Below are 10,938 nucleotides of genomic sequence, written 5' to 3'. Positions count from 1 at the left end.
TTTATAAATTTGCTGTTTCAGTTATTTTCATTTATTGGTTTGAACTTCAATTGTCATTTGAATTTTACCTGATTTTTTTTTTTTAAATACACGGTTAAAGTCACACACACTTTTTTTGTTCCGGAGTTTACACATAATTAAAATAGCAGACAGAATGATTTTTGTAGCTTAAATATAAACAGCAATAATTTATTTTACCGTAAAAGCAATTCAATATTTGTAAAGAATTGCTCGATTTATTAGGTACTCAATTTCAGGTCCATTCAGGAACACCTTGTTTGCACGACAACTTAGTGTTGCTAAAGAATGTGTTAAATGAAGATTTTAGTCAAAATGTGACGCAAGTGATAGTGAATTTGATCAAATATTATTCACATGAAATGTGGATGTGTGGTTTTCTACATTTTGATCCCTTGATGGGGGACAGGTTCTTCATGGCTTCAGCATGCACTTTTGTCCTTCCTGTGATTTCTTATTTCAGGCTTGATAGAGAGAGCCTTCACTGTTGTATCATTTCCTTCAGTGCTAACAGCTTTTATTCTCTTCAGCAAGTGTTTACAGAAAAGTGTTGATGCTTATTAATCTGTTTCTTGTCTTACAAATGTGCTTATGCATGATTTGTTGTAAAATTGGCATTTCTGACAGCTCTCAATGTAATCTGCATAGCACTACAAGATTGTTACATTGAACAGATGTGGCTTGGAGTTGTTATTCTTTGTAATTACCATCATTAAGTGAAAGCATGTGCCAATCAACTTTGTACTTTAAACACACCAAGCATTTGCAAGAGTCTTGCATCTTATTTCAAATATAAATATAAAATATTTGTTCTGAGGTATTTTATTTTCTGTTGGTTTTAATTTTAATGTGATATTGTATTAAACATACAAATACTCCAAATAATGCTACAGTAACAAATCAACAGGTTCAATAAAAGGTCTCATCTTGGGGTCATTTGATTCTCATTGTTATATAGAAATGTCCTCCCTTTGCTGCAGTAGAAGTGGGTATTTGCATCTAAGGCTAGGTCTACACTGCAGCGGGGGTCCGACCTAAGATACGCAACTTCAGCTACGTGAATACCGTAGCTGAAGTTGCGTATTTTAGGTCGGCTTACCTGGCGGTGAGGACGGGGGAAAGTCGACCGCTGCCGCCGACTCCGCTGCCGCCTCTTGCCGAGGTGGATTTCCGGAGTCGACGGCAGAGCGATCAGGGATCGATTTTACCGCGTCTTCACTAGACGCGGTAAGTCGATCCCCGATAGACCGATTGCTACCCGCCGGATCGGCGGGTAGTGAAGACATACCCTAATTTTAACTGCTGCTGTTTAGTCTCTGCTACATATCCTCAAATTTACTATGCTTTTCCAACTATAGAATTTGACTGCCCGTTTTTTTTTTTTTTCAGGGTCCTCTAAGTGAGTCTCTCACCCAATATCTTCTAGATTTTTTTTTCAAAGTCTGATTGGGGGTGGGAGGAGAAGTAGTAGTATCAGTAGATTTAAGATACTGTATTTTGGGCACTAATGCCTGATTCATTACCGTTGCTCAGTGCCCTCTCTCAGCTTTTTAGGTGCGATCTTTCTCCCACTGAACTCAATAGGAAAGCCTTGTTTGTAAGCCGGATCAAGGCATGAAACTACAATTTGAGTGGGCTGAAAGCAAACATATCTTTTATTGTGATGACACAACAAATGACATTAAAGGTTTGACTTAAACTCACAAAAGCAAAGAGTTTTAAGATTTTCTCTTGTCCTTTTTCCTTACCACATTCTACCCACTATATGTATGGCAAGGGCCTGAGGTCAGTACATAATGGTAGCCACCATGGCCTTATCCTGTGCTGAGCACCTTTAGCTCAGGACCAAGCAGGATCAAGATCTAGCTTAACATGAAGTGGGATGGTGCTAAATTTGTACGGGACACTTTAGCCTGTAGGTTTCTAATAGAGTAGTTATTCTGCATTTGTATTTTAATGATATCACTCAAAATACTGATTTCATTAATGTGTTCCATATACTGTAAGGTATAAAATAACATAACACATTACATAACATCTTACAGCAGAGTATGTAACCCACTATGGAACCTTAGTTTTATTACCGGTATTTATTTGTTGAAAAGTTATCCTGATGCAGAAAGAAAGAAGACTAATACTGTACTAAGGCAAACAGCTTTTCTTTCATCTCTGAGAGAGAGAGATCAATAACCTTTCAATAGAGAGAGAATATACTGTGGCTCTGCAAAGGAGGATATATCCACAGGATAAAAGGTATCCTACAGTGACTGGTCCATATTATTCAAGGGATATAATAGCTAAGCCAAAGAAGTTTAGTCATTGGAGAATTGTGGACAAAATATTCTGTATGAATAGATTTTTAAGGTCATAAGAGACCATTATGATCAGCCAGTCTGACTTTCTGCTTAACACAGGCCATAACTTCTGCTTGAATTAGAGCATATCTTTTAAAAAAGACATCTAATTTTGATTTAAAGACTTCAAGTGAGAAAGAATCTTACTAACGGATGTGGTGGTTGTTCTAGTGGTTAACTCCCCTTACAGTTAAAACTTTGAGTTTTATTTCCAGTTTGAATTTGTCTAGCTTCAACTTTTGCCCCTTAGATCTTGTTATGCTTTTATCTGCTAGGTTAAAGAGCCCTCTAGTATCAGCCCTTCTCTGCTTTATCTGTATCTGTCTTATTACCACTGTTGAACATTATGTAACTTCTGTCTTGGGTCCTTCAGTGAATAATGTTACATATGTTTAGCCATTAGGAGTCTGGAGCTTCATCTGAACATTGATTGTTCATTGGATATTGATGTTCTAAATCTTAGGGAGTGAAGAGCCAGGGCCGTTGCAGCTGAAATCATTGACTAGGAAGTCCATTCAGAATATGAAAGCTAGAATGAGGCACATTGGAAGAACAAATGCTTAAGAGCTAGAAAATGACTATTTGGTTTCTCAAGGAAAACCTGCCCTTCACCCAATCTACTGGCACAAACTCTCTAAGAAGCAGTCAGAAAACCCCAGAGCTGACCTATGGAGAAAGTACTAACCTATGTGAAAGTACTGATGTGTGTGGCTGCAGGCTTCCTGATTTGGTGGACATAGAAATGTATGTGCTAGCCACAGCTATCCCTCCTTCTGATGGAGAAAGCCTAAAATAAATTGAACGATAGATTCTGAATTATTCCTGCTGGGATGCATGAAAGCCATATCCAAAGGTCACTTGATCTTCATTCCGGATCAATTTGTGGCTGTGGGGGAGCAATGGTAGTAGGGCTGTGGAGCGCTTTCAGCCAGCTACTGACTGACTGAGCCAGGCCTTCTGCTTAGCAGACACTGTGATCTCTGATCCCTAGGATGGGCATTGTAACAGAGGTGAGCATGGACTGAGTAGAGGGCTCCTGTGTCCTAATTCTGGCTCTGACCTTCTCAGTGACTTGAAATTTAACCTTGCTGCCTTAATTTCCCCATCTGTGAATGGGGATAATACTTATCTGCCTCACTTGGGGGTCATGACAGTGTTTGAAAAGTGCCTTAGAAGTGCTGAAATTCACCAAAATGCACATTACAACTTTGGTGACAGGGGACCTAGCAGCCCTAATGTATCTGGTTTATTTGGATAACTGTCCCTCGCACAAGCTATTTTTCAACTCTGCACAGACCCCAACATGAACAGCTAGGCTCCCTTTCTTCTGCAGCAAAGGACAGTGAGGGGAGGTGGTGGTAGGAGTAAAGTTTGGCTGTACCCCCAATGAATTATCTTCCTAAACCATCCCCAAATTCTATGGCCAGCTCATCACACAGTGGTGTGATCATGGTGCAGAATAAATGGTTATGTTGATAAGTGAATTTTTTTTCCACCGGCCAACCCAAAAGTCCTAACACGAACACCAAATACTGCCCTCGTGCCAAATGGATATCTGAAGAATTTAACGCCTAGGTATTAAGTTATATCTAATGAGCAAACGGCAATGGTGCACATTAGGGACATGCACATTCACATTTTAAAACTGAAGCTGCTTTTTCACTTTTTGAGCTATGCCAGGGCTGAATTTGGTCCTGTTTCAAATTAATTTAAATCCGATTTAGTGAAAATTCTCCTTCATTCTTGAACTCAGACCATCTTCTGGCTGCATTTTAAGTCCTTGTAAGCAAGCTTCTTTAGTGGAAATGCTGGTGACTCTTTAACCATAGAGGAAACAGTACAGTAGCTGGTGTAAGTAGGGAAAGGAACTCTTCTCTCCCCCTCCCCCCCCCAACACACACACAAACTGCACACAAATTGGGATGTGGAGATGTCCAACTTGTAGAATCAGTGTGTCACTTCATTTGATACTTTAAAATTTTCCAACATCAGAATCTAATTTGGGTGAAGTACAGCAAGGAAAAATGTCATTCCTAAATTGCTTTATATAGTGCCATAGAAATTGGAATCTGAAAACACCTATTGAGCTAGATTTTCTAAGCAGGGTACACCTGTTGGGCCTACAAAACCCTAAAAAACAAAAATCACTTAGATGTGTGGAAAGGTTCTTGCCCACGCAGCTCGGGTACTTGGGCTCATTGTTATTTATTTATTAGTATTGTAGTAGTGCTTAGGAAGCCCAGTCAACGGCCAGGGACTCCATTGTGTTAGGTGCACAGATCAAAAAAAGATCCCTGCTCCAAAGCGCTTATAAGCTAAGTACCAGTTTGGCAGGCAGACATGCCTGCTTGGACATTTGCATTTTTGTAGTGGCCTGCTTTGAGAAGGTAGCCCATTTATCTACCATACCCATTCCAAGGAGGCTAGTTTCAGATGTGTTTTTAAGTAGTCCAGTTTTAAGTGATATAGATATGGGGTTTCCAGTCTGTAGGAGATTACAAATAGGGAGCGGTATGATTGAATGAGTTGGGCAACAGTCCTGTACTTGCAAGACCTGGATTCTATTCCTGGCACTTGCATTGACTTGTTCTGTTCTATTAAGCAAATCATTTCAAGTATGCTGTGCCTCAGTTTCCCCATATGTAAGATGTGAATAATGAGTTATCCATTTTTCTCTCAAGTTCTTTGTGATTTACAGATGAAAAGTGCTATTTAAATGTCAAGTGCCTATTTATTGATTTATTTATTACTCTCCAGTAAGGAAATCTCATTTAACTTTCAAAAGTTTCTAAACATGTACTATTCCACATCAGTAACTTTTTTATTTATTTTAGCAGAAAGATACGTTTTTAAAAATTTGGGGGGTTTGAATATTTCTTAAATGCATTTTTGTAAACTCTTTTGTTGGATTAGTTTTTTTTTTTTTTAGAGCTGCTACAATAAATACCCTATAAACAAAGCCCCGATCCTGCAATGAACAGAATGTGGGCAAGGAGCTGTGCCCACATGGAGCTATTCCTGATGCCAATATGGCTCCAGGCAGGCCCAGCTGTCCACCCACATGTAATCAATTTTCGTATTGGGGCCTTAAAACAATTCAACATCTGGTCTCTTGTAAGGGAGATAGTAACTTCATGTTAGTCATTTCTAGTCAGTGCTTTCTAGCAAGAGACACTGAGTCCTCTGTCTGTGTTATTTGAGAACTTTATAAAAGTTGCTGAATGTAAATGAAAATGATGCTTAGCTTTGAGCAGTGGTACCCATACAAGTACATTGGTTATTTTTTGTTTTGATGGTGTATGTGTTCTCAGAAGTTGGTTTACTTTGTTTTAGACTCTGCTTTATATTTGGATGTCTTGCTTTTTAAAACTGTTATCAAAACTGCAAAAAAAATTGAACAGAGGTTTTTCCTCTTAAAGTAACCCTATTTTCAAATTGCTGAATCTGAAGGATCGACAGAAGAAAAGAAATTGAGTTACATGCTAATACAGCAGATGACTGTTTTAATATACAATATTACTTTTTTTTTAATGTTGGAGACTTTGACAACATTAAAGAACATGTTATTTCCTAAAATGACTGAAATAAAATACTAAATTTATTTTCATGTAGAAGAAGGCAGGTAAATTGCTGACCATTTGGTCACTGAGTCCCTTTTGAAGTAGAGGCAGCAGCATGGAAAAGCCTTTTCTTTTTACAAATGTTCCAAAAATTAAAAGACCTACAAACCTATATTGTTTATGGTTGCTTAAATCAAGCAGAGGGCCAGTTTGAGAGACTGAAAACAAGGTTGGCTTTTAGTTCATAAGAAGTGATGTAACACAAAGCTTTATTTGACAATGATTTATATCTTGTTAAACTTTGTAAATTGCCTTGAGATATGAAAAGGACGTGTATCATTAACTTGGGCTTGACAAGTTAGAACTCATGGGAGTGAGTTTGGAAGGGAAAAAGAGACACATACTCCATCCTTGAGTTTGCATAGACCAGAGGAATAATATGATCATTCCACACTGATTATTTGCAATTTTCCTGGGAGAGAGTCCTAATAGATTCCATAGTAAAGGTTTTGGTTTCATGTGCTTCTCCTCATTTTGCATTCATGGTATTACTTCCGGAATGCAAGTGAAAATATTGTTTTCAAAGACCTCATACAGAAGCTTTTTAAAATATATATAAATACAATTAGGGTAATTTATTGAACTCCTCTACCTCCACTGGAAGTGATTTTAAAAAAAAAAGAAAAAGTTGTGGACACTTGGGGTTTTTTTGTTTTTTATTTTGCTTTTCAAAAATATTTGGGAGTCCCCAAGGTTAGCAACACTTCCACTTTGCTGTATAAGAAAGTGGTGTCATTTAACTTCTTTTCAATAAAACACAAAGGTAATTGACAGATTGAAAGGAAATGATTTACTCTGCTCCCCTCCCCAAATATGTACATTTCTTGGGTTCTACTCCAGTGTAAGAAAACGTTGTTAGTAAAAGATGTTGCTGTTCTCTATTCTTTGTTGTATTCAAAGATGGGATGATGTGTGGCATCACTTTTTCTTGTACACATTTAATTTATTCTATTTTTAATGTAGAACCACAGACAAATTTAGCTACAACCATATAGAACTGTTGTATGCCCTAAAAAGGGGTGTGCTGGAAATGTGGACCAGAAGAGTGTTTATGTTGTAAAAATCAACACGGGGGCATTTTCTCCTCCTGAGGTACATATATAACTTCCATTAACATTAATAAGAATTATGGAAATGTAGCTAAAGAAGGCTATAGCCCAATGTATATACCGCATGCAGGATATTAACATCCCTTAGGACCTATGCACATTCCTCTACACATTAGAGTCCAGAGATGCACAAAAGACTATCCAGGACCATGACATTTCTTTTGTTAAATCTGACAGAACTCTCCTTCGACTGTACTTAGATTCTTTTGACAAGCCAGTCTTTGTGCCCTTGTTGTCCCTTAGATGCTTGTTGATAGGAGTACATATAATCCGCCATAATTGCTAAACATTAATTGTGAAAGTTTAAAAAAATTAAGTTTCCTGATGTAATGTTTTACCTTCTATGTTAAATTTAATATTAGCAAGTATTTTAACTTTGGGGTGGAATTTCCTTTTTTATGTCTTTCCAGGATCTGAATTTTAGCCTCATTTTGCTTGTACGCTGAAATTATCTTCAGAAAATCAATTGAGTGCTCTGAATTCTTTATTCGGAGCTATCACTTAGACAGCTACTTTGTTTAAGATATATTCCAAAACGTGAAGGAAGTATTTTAGCTGGAGATAATGATACTTGACAATATCTGTGCTGCAGGAGGAGATGAAATCACTATATTTAGAAAATAATATTTTTGCTACATATTCAGGTTAAATGTGTGCACATCCTGGTAGCTGGAACATCTGTTTCTATAGCTTGTTGTTCCTCTTGGCTGCTTTTCAATTGGATTTCCTCAAGCAGGTCCAAAGCTTGTCACTTTAGCCAGGGTCTGTTAACTATCACCACTGGCCCCACATTAAGTAGGAGGTTCAGGGCTAAGCTAATAACTCTCCTGCCTTTCTGACTGATCACAGTGATTCTCACTGTGGCTACTTATCATGCTGGGCTCCTTTGGGAGGGTTATCTTCTTTGTCTATACTTCTGGGTGGAATTATTTTTGTTTTCCCTCATTCCTAGGGTTACATATGAAAATATTGAGAGCATTGTTGCTTTTATGAAGCAGCTGTTTGATCGTTGTCCATTGTTTTCCCCATCACGAGGATCTAAAATAACACTATATTTTACATCTACATTGCTTATTTCTTTTTCTCCTGGGCACAGGTATAGCTGCTTATTCCCAGAGGAGAGACTGTAACCAGAAGCAAATTGCAGGGTGGCATCATGAGCAGTACTTTGTAACTCTCATTTCATAGAAACCCTGACTCCAATTTCATGGTAAGTTTACAGGTGAACTGACTCTGATGGTCTTGGCTTAAGTAGGCAGTGGCACACATTATTTTAATAAGTCTTGCATAATTTGGCGGGCTTGACTTTGTCAATGCTCCCTGTTTAACTAGTTAACAGAGCTCAAATCTGAAGGCGGAGGAAGGAAAACTGATGCATGAAAAAATCGAGACTTTTCACCAATGTGTGAAGGAAGACCATCATTCAGGTGCCCTGGTCCCTCCAAGCTATAGGCCTGATCCAAAGACCATTGAAGTCAATGGAACAACTCCATTGGAACAGGTCCAAAGTGAATAGGTTACTCTTGTCGTTCCCTAAGTGACTTTTCAGAAGCTGCTCTTTCCACTATTGCAGCACTGCTCTGTGGAGCGACCGATCCTGGTGGTGCTGGTTAGACCATGCGTCTTCTAGAAAAGATGTGCATCATCAGGAAAGAACAAAACACACGAGGAACAAATCTTATGTAGTTCCTCTCTCTGTCTTGTTTGTTTATTTTTTGTTAAGACTTATCCATGTGTTTGAAAATACTGATCATATATGTTGGGGTAGGGACTTGTCTTTTTTTTTTAAAAAATGTGTTTGCAAAGTGCTATGCACACCTATGGCACCAGAGAAATAATAAATCTGACATTCACCCAGACAAGAGTAGACTATGTCAATTAGCGAGTTTTCAAACAGAATAAACAAAGACTTTTTTTTTTTAAATCCCAGATCCCACAAAACTTGTTTCTGCTTAAAGATTATAACAAGTTACAAACAAAAGAGCTAATTAGTGTTGTGGTCTGTCAAGCAATTTGTTGACTATATTACTATTTTGGTAACTCTGCCTTGTGTTAATTTACAATGTTAATTATATCCCTCCATCTTATGAGTTTGGTAGAGAAGGAGTTCTACCAGAGGGGTTGAAGGGTACTGTGCATCGGCTTGCAGCAGATTGTAACTTGTGCTTGAAGGTAGTGAGTGTGCCATCTCACTGTTACCAGCTTCAAGGGGAGGAGATTCTGTGTCTGAGCAGGGCAAATGAAACAGGCTTTTAAGTCAACGTTCAGAGTGAAGTGGAAAATATCCTAATGTGAAATTGCTCTGGAGAAGATTGGGTGTATGAGGGAAGAAATGTGGGAGACATTAATTTGATGCTACAGTTGAAGGTTTGAGGTCTGCAACAGAAGCATGCTGGGTTATGAATTGAGCTGTGCGGAGGACAGAAGTTCTGTTTTGCAAAAGATTTCAAAATGTGGCTTAGTTCTGAATTGCAATGAAAATTGAACGTTTTTAAATTCTCCATTGTTTCAGGTTGGTTGAACATTTCGTTTTGATTTTGACCGTATCTTGTATTATAATACAAAATTTAAATATTCAAAATGAAAAGTCATTTCAAAACAAAAACTCAAAATGTTTTGTTCCAAAAATATTGAAATGCACATTTTGACATTTTCAGAACTTTTACCCAGTTTTCTTCAAAAATGAAATTCTGGAAAAATCTGCCTAATTTCACAATGTGTTTTAGATTTCAATGGAACATCACATTCTGATGGAATTTATTCCGTTGAAGTTTCTCCAACCAGAACATTACAATTGCAATCAGTGTCTCTAAACATATTTGGGGTTTATTGCACTAAGAGCTGTAGGAAGACATGGTCCCGGCCCCAATCCTGCAACCGCTTAAGCATATGTGTAACTTCCCACATGGGAGTAGCCCCGTTGACTTCAATTGGAGATGAGACAGCATCTTCCACATGTTTGTACAGCCCTTGGCACAATGGAACTACTTCCTTGAGTAATGTTGCTCACAGGCTTAAGTATTTACAGGACTGGGGCCTAAGAAATGCAGTAGTGCCCATGAGAGTTTACAGAAGCACTTTTCTCCCCCTCTTCTTTCAGTTTTACTCTCCTAACATGTTACTTTGGGATGAGGCCCTAAATGTAACCCAAAACTCAGTATAAACAATGACACTGAAATGTGGCAGCTAAGTGGATAGTGCTAGGGCTCAGTCCGGCCTGCTGCTGAGTGCCTCCTATCTCTCTCTCCAATAGGCCTCAGCACTGAGGAATTTTGTGCTCTGAGGGCTTCTGTAAGGTTTAAAGCTGGGAGCATTACCATCTCCTAAGTGACCATCACAACTTTGGACCAAGAAACCAACCCTGCTGACTTCCCTCAACTCCCATTGGCTTCAATAAGAGGCAAAGTTGTTTGGCACCTTGCAGGATTGTTTCCCTGGTGCACAGCTATGGGGAGAATGGAAATTTTGGCCAAGGACTCTGGGGCAAACCCAGCTTCTGAACAAAATACCATGGGATATTTAATGTATGTGCAAAGGAGACAGGCCCACAGTATTTTGAGGATTTCTCTGAGAGCCACCCATAGAAAACTCAGTTTATCTGTCTTGGGGAAAACAAAGAGCTGAGGGGACCTTCTGGGGTTTGACCTCTGGCTCTTGGGCAGGCACTCCCAACCTGTAGGGCACACCTGCTTCTCTGTGCCGTCCCAAGCCCTGTGTCCTCTCCCCTCCACTACATGGTGCTATGTGGCACAGCTCCCTGAACACACTATGGCTATTTCTGGGAAGGAGAGGGACAAGAGGCTGTACAGCAGCTTGCCAGAAGCTGGGAATGAGCGA

Source organism: Terrapene carolina, unplaced genomic scaffold (assembly GCF_002925995.2).
Source record: "Terrapene carolina triunguis isolate 2854851 unplaced genomic scaffold, T_m_triunguis-2.0 Scaffold210, whole genome shotgun sequence".
Lineage (NCBI taxonomy): Eukaryota > Metazoa > Chordata > Testudines > Emydidae > Terrapene > Terrapene triunguis.
This window is presented reverse-complemented; position numbering follows the sequence as displayed.